The sequence below is a fragment of the Nannobrachium achirus genome (assembly GCF_963921795.1).
Source record: "Nannobrachium achirus genome assembly, chromosome: 2".
Classification (NCBI taxonomy): domain Eukaryota; kingdom Metazoa; phylum Chordata; class Actinopteri; order Myctophiformes; family Myctophidae; genus Nannobrachium; species Nannobrachium achirus.
In genome coordinates, this window is record NC_137811.1 from 43,620,369 (window position 1) to 43,630,702 (window position 10,334).

Sequence of the window (10,334 nt, forward strand, 5' to 3'; positions counted from 1 at the left end):
GCACCATAAGCTGATTTAGAATTTATCCATAAGGAGAGCTTTGTCAGATGATCTAGGCCAGGGGTGGGCAATTATTATTTCCATGGGGCCACATGAACAACAGAAAATATTGTGGAGGGCTGGGCCAAAAGGCAGTGCTCCCTGCAAGATGTGCTCCCCGCAAACTAAACACAAGGCTTTACCTCTGACTTCAATAAATAAATACTTAGTAGTCCAATTTTTGTTGAAAACCCGGCATTGGGCATCGACCTTTCTTTTTTTTAGCCACTTACAGTAGGTAAGACAGGTCGTCTTGACTTGTGACCAGTCTGACCACCTTATTGAGACAACGATCCAATGATCACGCACACGTGCTGATGCACGCATTGCGTCCATATGTACGTGAATAAAAAACGTCAAAATAAAATCAATGCAGCTTTAGTCCATGCATGAGGTCAAATTTGTTTATTTTGTCATTTGCCATTAACCCTACACGGGCCGGTCAGAGTGAACCAAAGGGCCTTATACGGCACCCGGGCCGCACAATGCCCAGGTCTGATCTAGGGGTTCTGGTAGGTACAGTACATATGGTTCAAGCATGTCCGAAAAATAGGAAGGAGCTAAGCCATTGATAGTGGAAGTACACAAATGCCTATTAGATGTTACATTTTATAGGCATTTGCATGTACTGTACATGTAGTGCTATACTGTACACATGCAGACATGCAAATTCATATGAAGGAAGGCAGGATTGGGCATGTGCATGTACTGTGTGCATTTACTGTACAGTACTGTACATTGGCAGACATGCAAAATGATATGTGGATGACGGAAGGCATGAATTGGCATGTACCGTACACATGCAGACATCATGCAAATACACTCACCCACACACCAGAAAAACGTGCCCTGACCAAACTGTTGAGAAAGCATGAACATACAAGAAATGGGTAAAACATGCAAATATGCACTGAAACCTGCAGCTAAAGGGTCGTTTATAGTTACGTACTGGTATGCTTGATTTTTTGTACGTTTTTTGGGTGAGAGAGTACGTACGGTAGATCTGTCGACATGCATAATAATAATAATAATAAAACTTTATTTGTATAGCACCTTTCATGACATGAAATGCAGCTCAAAGTGCTTTACAGAGCATAAAATGAAGCACACGTGCTTAACAGAGAAAAAGTAAAATAGAAATAAAAAATACATAAAAAAGAGATAAGTAAAATGATTACAATAAAGCAAGAAAAAATAAATGCATAGAACATTGAAGAACAATTTCAGAGCCGTGCGGACGTCAATAGCAGCATAGGGATTATAAAATTTAGCTAAAAGCAAGAGTAAAGAAATAGGTCTTGAGCTGTGCTTTAAAGCTATCCACCGAGGCTGCCTGTCTTAGGTGTAGTGGTAGTTTATTCCAGGCTGTCGGTCCATAGAAGCAGAAAGCTGCTTCACCATATTTTTTATATGTCATTGTTGGCACCTCAAGTAGGTCTGCACTAGAGGACCTGAGTGGGCGGGTTGGAACATATCTATGCAGGCAGTTATAGAGGTACGAAGGTGCCAGACCATTTAGAGCTTTATAAACAAGTAAAAGAATTTTAAAATCAATCCTAAAAACAACCGGGAGCCAGTGTAGCGACGCTAAAACTGGAGTAATATGTTCTCTTATCTTAGTTTTTGTTAAAACTCTGGCTGCTGCATTTTGAACAAGTTGTAATCTGTCAGTTGTTTTCTTTGGCAGACCAGAGAGAAGTGCGTTGCAGTAATCAAGCCGAGAGAAAACAAAAGCGTGGATCAGCGTTTTTGCATCGTTCAGCGACAGATAGGCTCTAATTCGCGCAATATTTCTAAGGTGAAAGAAGGCAATCTTCGTGACATGATTAATGTGTGTATTAAAATTTAATTCAGCATCAATGATCACCCCCAGGTTCTTAACAGAGGTGTTATTTTCTTTAGCCAGGTTACCAAGTCTATTTATTATTGATTCTCTCTGGGCAGTAGAACCTATTATGAGAACTTCTGTCTTGTCCTCATTTAGCTTGAGAAAGTTCTCACTCATCCAGCATTTTATGCTGGACACGCACGTCAGCAATGGGTCTAGAGCACAGGGGTCGTCCATAGTTCCTCTCTACGTTATTTACGTGCCGACGTGCTCCCGTTGGGGCTGCGCGCCACATGGAGGTGGTTCTGCACAGCACACACGTGTAAACCGAAGCATTTTTTGCCAAAATATGTAGAACCACAGAATTTCTTGACACGATGTGATGTTTGGTAACAGTCTGGACTGTTTCTGCAGCTGCTGTCTGTCGGCAACGTTATCGCGGTAAATGAAACTCCGTGAGGGTACAGATTTAACCACCCGGACTGAGTAATACAGTAATAACAAAAGACAGTGCACTGCACCTGTCTCGCTGTTGGAGGAGAGGCGGTGTGAGTGTGTGCGCGCGCGTTTGTGTGTATGTTTTCTCATGCCAATATAAGCCATTTGAGCCTGTGAGGAGTCGAGACGTCCTCTTGACCACAATGACGTTCCTTTTTTCAAGTTTCTTGCTAAAATATATTTCTTGTTGGGACACATTGTTTCAGAACCGCTATCTTATAAGTAATTTTCCTCGCTACTGCCACGGTTGACAAAAGTTAGCCACGGGTAGTTCATGCGTACGTACGTTTTTATCGGTTTTAATCCTTCGGGTTGAGTGTTGTCAGTAAGGTTACGTACAGAGACAAAAACGGACATACCTACGGAGCTAACGGATTAAATCACTCTCCCCCTCCGTTTCTAGTGTAGTCTTGCGGTCCTTATGTATTACTATACATGGTACTTAAAGGGGGCACTGTGGCGCGGTCGGTAGGTAGTGCGCTCACAGTAGGTAGCACTGTCACCTCACAGCTAGAAGGTCCTGGGTTCGACTCCCGCTGGGGACGCTGTGGGTGCTGGGGGCGTGTTCTCTCCTCCTTGTCATCAGTGCCCATACCCTACATGGGGGTTGGCAAAAGGGCCTTTCTGTGTGGAGTTTGCATGTTCTCCCCGGGTCCCCTATAGGGTAGGTATCCTCACAAAAAACATGCAGTAATCCTGGTATCTAAACTGCTTCTCCTGGCCAGCCGGGGCGCCTGATGGATTTGAAAGGAACTGGTTTGAATAACGTGTTCCTTCCACGTGCTGCGTCCAATCGGTGAAACTGCCCCCCTGTCAGGTGAAAAGAAGCGGCTTGGACTCCTCATGCATACTAAAAAAATGGGTTTTGTGGGATTGTGGGATATTTATCCCACAATCCCATATTTATATTGTGGGATATAAATGTTAAGAAACATGCTGCTAAACAAAGTGGCAGAAAGGGACCAGGTTGGGATGGTTCCAAAATGAGGTACACATGTGCACAAAACGTATACCGGTATGCACATAAATGTCACATGCAGAGTCTGAGTAATAGAATGTATTTATTGTTGGTGATGATCTATGGGTGGATATACTGCAGTTAAAAAAAAATTGATTTAGAACAATACAAATCCAAATAAGCGGCTCTATAAGCGGAGAATAAACCGGCGTATACAGGTAAATATGGCATGTTACTAGCTGCGAAACCTTTCGGGAAGCCTCCAGGTCAGTGTCATGACAGCGAAGGATTTGTCAAACAAATTCATAGCCTCGTAAATATGGCATGTTACTAGCTGCGAAGATTTTCGGAAAGCCTCCGGGTCAGTGTCATGAAAGCGAATGATTTGTCAAACAAATTCACAACCTCATGTAGTGCGACTGTGAGACGCCAGAGTGATGTCGTAGAGTTTGTGGTGACAGCGGCATGTTCTCTGTCTACCTGCCTGTCCATCTGTCTCTAAACAGAACAGACATGATGTGATCTGAGGCCTGATCCTGTGTGTGTGCGCCCATGAGGCGCTACGTGACACTGATGGCCTCCTCCCTCCGTAACATCGGCTCAGGAGCACATGCAGCCACTCATCATGCGGGAGGCAGTGCGAAAAGATAAACTACAAAACCAACCAGTGCCTGTATCCTGTCAGCCTTCTGGCATGGTGCCCAGTGCCCGAGACAGCAAGACAGAGCAGGACACAGAGAGAGAGAGAGAGACTGACTGATGTTCTTTGTCAAAACGTCAACATCTCGCAACACCTTGGGAGGAAGAATAACAAAAAGCACCTTAAAAATAAGGGAAAAAAAGATTGTAGCAGTAAGTGGTTTGCATACCTCTGTCAACACTTGTCAACATACAGTATGCCATTTCCACCTGAGATTAAGTGATTATTACATTTTGCCCTCGCCCTCGATTGTGTGTGCCCTTTGCCCTTTTGCCCTTTTTGAACTCAAGCTTATTTCGCTTATTTAACATATAAAAACAGAAAGGGGGTAAAACATGACCCCGTCCAACTGCATCGGTGGCAAAATCCACACGCAAGAGACATAGAGAGAGATATTTTACAGCCTTAAAATCAGACATGTACTGTAGAAAGTAACATGTACTGTAGCAATCCAGGCAGGGGGATTGACCACTGCTTTAGCAACAGGATCTGATTACCAAAATGTCTTATGTATCTTTCTTTCAACCTTCACTTTACTACTGCCATTCAGAGGCCAGAGAGACAGAAACAGACGAAGAGCAGAAGATTAAAATGGTGTGCGTGTGCTCGCTAGTGTGCGCTCGCTACGTGACCGGGACACCCACTACTCGACAGGCATGTTCCTCATGTGCCTCTGACATCATAGCACAGAATGAGGGGAGGCCCTGGCCTCTGCTTCACTACCTCGCCCTGCTGTCACTCATATGACACACTACTGAAGCAACTGCTCTTCAAATTTGTGACGCAAAGTATTTGTAGTATGACACATTGGCTCCAGGGACCACAAGGGGTCCAAATTAAATGGTCTACTCAGTACTCAGGTCTGTAACTCTGAGACCCTCACAGATCCATTTGGTTTCATTTGCAGGCTCTCGCAGTTAAATTGGATTTTGCAGTGTAGATTGGGGTCCCCGAGATAACCCTTTTGTATAGTTGCAGACCCGTAATGGTCCATTTTGGCCTGCTGGTGGTCCCGGGACCTCACGACCAGACCTCTGGGGAGAGGCAGACGTACCTAAAGGTCCAGCAGCTTGGGGAACCCTTTCCCCTTCCCCAATTTAGTTGTTATAATTTTGCCAATTAATTCCTCATCACACATATCTGTGTGTTGTCACTGCTGTAGTATCCTACTGACTCACCTGCCAGTGAGGAGCCCCCACCGGTAGGATGTACTGTTGTATCCATACTGACTCACCTGCCAGTGAGGAGCCCCCACCGGGAGGACGTACTGTTGTATCCATACTGACTCACCTGCCAGTGAGGAGCCCCCACCGGGAGGACGTACTGTTGTATCCTACTGACTCACCTGCCAGTGAGGAGCCCCCACCGGGAGGACATACTGTTGTATACTACTGACTCACCTGCCAGTGAGTGAGGAGCCCCCACCGGGAGGACGTACTGTTGTATCCTACTGACTCACCTGCCAGTGAGTGAGGAGCCCCCACCGGGAGGACGTACTGTAGTATCCTACTGACTCACCTGCCAGTGAGGAGCCCCCACCGGGAGGATGTACTGTAGTATCCTACTGACTCACCTGCCAGTGAGGAGCCCCCACCGGGAGGACGTACTGTTGTATCCATACTGACTCACCTGCCAGTGAGGAGCCCCCACCGGGAGGACGTACTGTTGTATCCTACTGACTCACCTGCCAGTGAGTGAGGAGCCCCCACCAGGAGGACGTACTGTAGTATCCATACTGACTCACCTGCCAGTGAGGAGCCCCCACCGGGAGGACGTACTGTTGTATCCATACTGACTCACCTGCCAGTGAGGAGCCCCCACCGGGAGGACGTACTGTTGTATCCATACTGACTCACCTGCCAGTGAGGAGCCCCCACCGGGAGGACGTACTGTTGTATCCTACTGACTCACCTGCCAGTGAGTGAGGAGCCCCCACCAGGAGGACGTACTGTAGTATCCATACTGACTCACCTGCCAGTGAGGAGCCCCCACCGGGAGGACGTACTGTTGTATCCATACTGACTCACCTGCCACCGGGAGGACGTAGAGCCTCCGTCCTACTACTCTCACCCCACAACACTCGCTGCTGACAGGTACCACCCCAGCCTGTGGAAGTATACGTGCACTGACAGATATCACCCTCCCCGCCTGGGTTCCCTTCCCTTGAACACAGGCCAGTTGTGCTCATATAGATGCTCGGTCGGATGCGCCGCGGTGGATTCGAACCCCCGGCCTCCGTAGAAAAAAGTGAAAATAGCTCTCACAACATTTTTGCAATTTTCGACTAGGGATTAAAGCAGCGCTATGTAGCTAATAGAGGCTGCCTGCTTGCTCAGGGGATAAATTAAACCTTGACCTTTAGGTCAGAATTTGTGTCAGATCCTGTGTCTATAGGTGAGGCATGACCTTTGACATGATCTAAATGTACAGTATCAATAGAAGAGCAGGGAGACAAAATACAATCACCCCGATTGTATACTGTAGATTATAGCCTATCGTATAAACATACTCTACCATACAGATTTGACAAAATTGCATTTTATTCATAAAAGTAAAAGGTTACATAGTGCCAGTGTTTGTGATGCAACTATTAGCTTGGAATAATAATATATAACGGTAAATCCTGGCATCTTCTTTCGTGTATCAAAATGATAACATGTCCAGGTCAATGGCATGCAGCCACGTCCTAGAGTCTCTGGACCCCCTTGGAAGAGGCCTGAAGGTGGTCTGTACAGGGGACAGGTGGTGACTGTGTGGTCGGCAGTCTGCTTAAGCTCCCCACACTGCCATGCCACGCTGTCTGCCAGGCCCTACTTCTTCACAGGTGATTAGAAGCAGCCGACCCCAGTATGTAGGCAGTTCATTGTAGGGCTGTCACGATTATGACATTTTACGTGGCGATTAATTGTCAAACAAATAATTGCGATTAACAATTCAATTGTGTTTTTGTCACTGAACACTGGAGCATACGAATAAAAATGACATTTCTGTTTGGCTTTGAAGTTCCACAGGGCATATGTGACAAATAACCTAAATATACAAAAGAATGACTGGCATATTTAATAGATTTATTCTTTATACATTTTTTGTGGAAATAGCCAATCTACAAGCTCACAACGCATCGGTGTGAAATAGATCGTCTATTTCCACTACTTTTTTAAAGTGTTTGAAACTATATGAACATTTCTCAACATGGAAAGGATTATGACGATTATGCAAAATAATTGTGATTACCTAAAATAATTGCGATTAGACGATTATGTAAAAATTGTGACAGGTCTAGTTCATTGCTGGCCTGGCGCGACAGATCCTCTCCTTCAACTCCATCTTCCGGGAGTCCCGGTTGTAAGTAATGCTGCCGATGTGTGCATAATACTGGCATGAAGATGTTTGAAAGAAATAAGATAAATGATTTATTATTATCATGAAAAGAATTGTCGTTTATTAATTGTTACGTTGCCAAATGAATAGCATTGGATCAGCAGTTCTCTCTGTGTGGATGGGTTGGTTAAATGATATAAGAGTCAGGTGATTCCCAGATACTACACTGAGCCCTCGCCCTCCCCCCTCCTCACCTCTCACCTCCCCCACCCCATCGTCACCACCGCTGCACAAGGAGTGGAAAATACAGCCCCCCTAAAAATACACTGCACATAAACACACGCTCAAGTACACACTCACCCCCCCGCGTACAGTACACAACACACACTCGCACGCGCGTGCCCCTCTTACATGCGGGCCAAGTGTCTGATATTAGAACTATCTAATATTAGAAAGCACAAGGCTGACACTTGAGCCGGCCAGCAGAGAACCCTGTCATCCCCCTGTAGACCCGATGCGGTGGGTTAGTGGGTGTGTGCGGAGGGTGTGGTGGTGCTGGGCCTACTGTAGACACATGCCTGTGACATCACAGCACTTCTGGACAGTCACACGGTCCTGACGCGGGGGCTGCCCCAGTCACTGCTGATGGGAGGGGAGGGGAGGGGAGGGGAGGGGACACCTGCTTCCATGTGTGTGAAAGGGTCATGGCAACCGACGACATGCATGGCTCTCTGTCACCCAGGCTGGTCGTTCCTCCATGTAAACACCAATATTTATATATAGAGCATAATGGACGTGTTTGGACTTAGAGGCATTACACATCTGTTTCATGACACAGCTTGTGGATCACTAGAGGTCCTCGCACGGTCAGATAATTCCACCTTTATACTTATACTCGACTCTAGGTAAAGATGGCAGTGGCTCAGGGGTATAGTGGCCGTCTTAGAACGCAGAGTTTGATCCCGGGCTCCCCCAGAGTTAAGTGTCCTTGTGCAAGACTCTGAACCCCTAGTTGCTCACGATGTGCAGGCTGGTACCTTGCATGGTTTCCTCCGCCATCAATGCGTGAATGTAATGCACAATCAAACAGTGCCTCGGATAAAAGTGCTATATAAATGCACCATTTACCATTTATGTAGGCCTATTCTATTGGAAATGGTGGCAAAAAAAAAGACTGAAAAGCCAGATGGGACTACAATTAATTTTTGGGAGTACTTAATGATTGACAGTCCTAGGATCCCAGCAGCTTTTCAAACTGTCAGTCCTCTCTCTCTCACCCCCAGACAGTTTAATATCATACACCTCCATACCGTCATACCAGGGTATGTTGGCTTGATGAGCTAGTGGTTCCTGTGGGGCAGGTTGAGTCAGGGTCAGAGGGATTAACTGTATTAGTCAAGAGTAAAGTGGGTAAATGTTAGCCTTGTGAACCAGCCTCCCCGGAAATCAAAATTCTTTAGATTTCCGGGGGAGGCCGGTTCAATATAGATAAATACAGTGATTGTCTGGTTAATTCCTCAGTGGTAAGCTTTTTTATTCATCCACGACACCTCCCTTCACTCTCTCATCCTTTCATATGAAGTCAATAGCAATTTAGTCTGATTTTAAACTGTTGTTTAGTCTGACGCTGCTTCTTATTGTTTTTCTTGCCTTGTATTCTTGCCTTGTATACGATAGTACTTTCCTTCTCTGTACTGTACAGTAACTGTAACTGCCATGGTGCCTCGGGGCGACTGAAATTCCCCTGCGTGATCAATTAAGGAATCTATCTATCTACTTATCTATGAGTCAGTCTCTAAACATGCTCAACTAGATACTGAGGACAAGTTCCCAGAGTAATTACAACTCGGGGGCAATTAGAATTAACAAACAAACTGACAAACAAAACCGTCTTTAGGATGGTCTCCAAGGATTGGATTGTTCAAACCAGTAGGTTTAGGTTAATTCAATACCTTGAATTTAAGTCCTCAGATGTCCTTCTACCGAGACCAAAACATTTATTTTATTTTATTTCATTTTATTTGCATTTTGTTTAAGCTGAAAGGTATTTATTTTATTTGGCTGTTTTATAATGGCTTATAAGACAGGCAGATGGGACATACAGTCCAAACACATTTCATTGTCTAGTCAAAGCATCCTCCATATATCACAGACCATTGTGCCATTAATGTCCTCTTCTTTTTTTACAGGTTGTTGCCGTACGTGTGTTTACATTTTGTCTAAAGTCATTATAACAAACTTACCCAAATAATTGAGTACATGTTATCTAAAAGAAATTCTCCAGGGACCATTTTTGGCTAGACATTTCTGAAAAATCTGCTCTTTAAAATTCAAGAAGAAACAATGATAATTAAGTACCTTGGAAAAAAGATAGTGTGTGGGATTACCTACTGTACCTCAAGCAGGTCTCTTCAAGTTTATTGTCATTGTACTGAAATGAACTAACAAACCATGGTATTCTTTGAAAAATGCTCTGCAGTAATGTCAAGTACACTGTGACAAGCTAAATGTGGCAGACCAGCAGTATGGTCCTTCATTTGGGATGGATAAGTTCAGTGATGGTTGAAAATATGAGTAAAAGAAAAGCAAAATTGAGGAGAACTGGTAGTGACACTCCTCTCAGGCCTCTAAGGCAATCAACACGAAAAACAGTGCGTGTGTTATAAATAATTTCCCATAAATCTTAGAGCTAGGACAAAGGCCTCAACAAGTGTTGAGGAAAGAACTCCTTGAATATTGTATGGTTGTCTAGTTATGTTGTCTAGTGCCGGGTTTCCCAAAGAGGGTGCCGTGATGCCAGTCCAGGGGTGCCTCCGAATAATCTGATAATATTTGGAATTCATCAATATCACTTCAGTAGGTTTAACCACTTAGACCCTCTATGCTTAGTAAAACAGGCCTGATTCGATTTTGCACTTCTTTTTCCATCTACCCCAACTCTCTTGACCGAAAATAGCAGATCTTCAATCTCACAATGCGTTGTGAGCTTG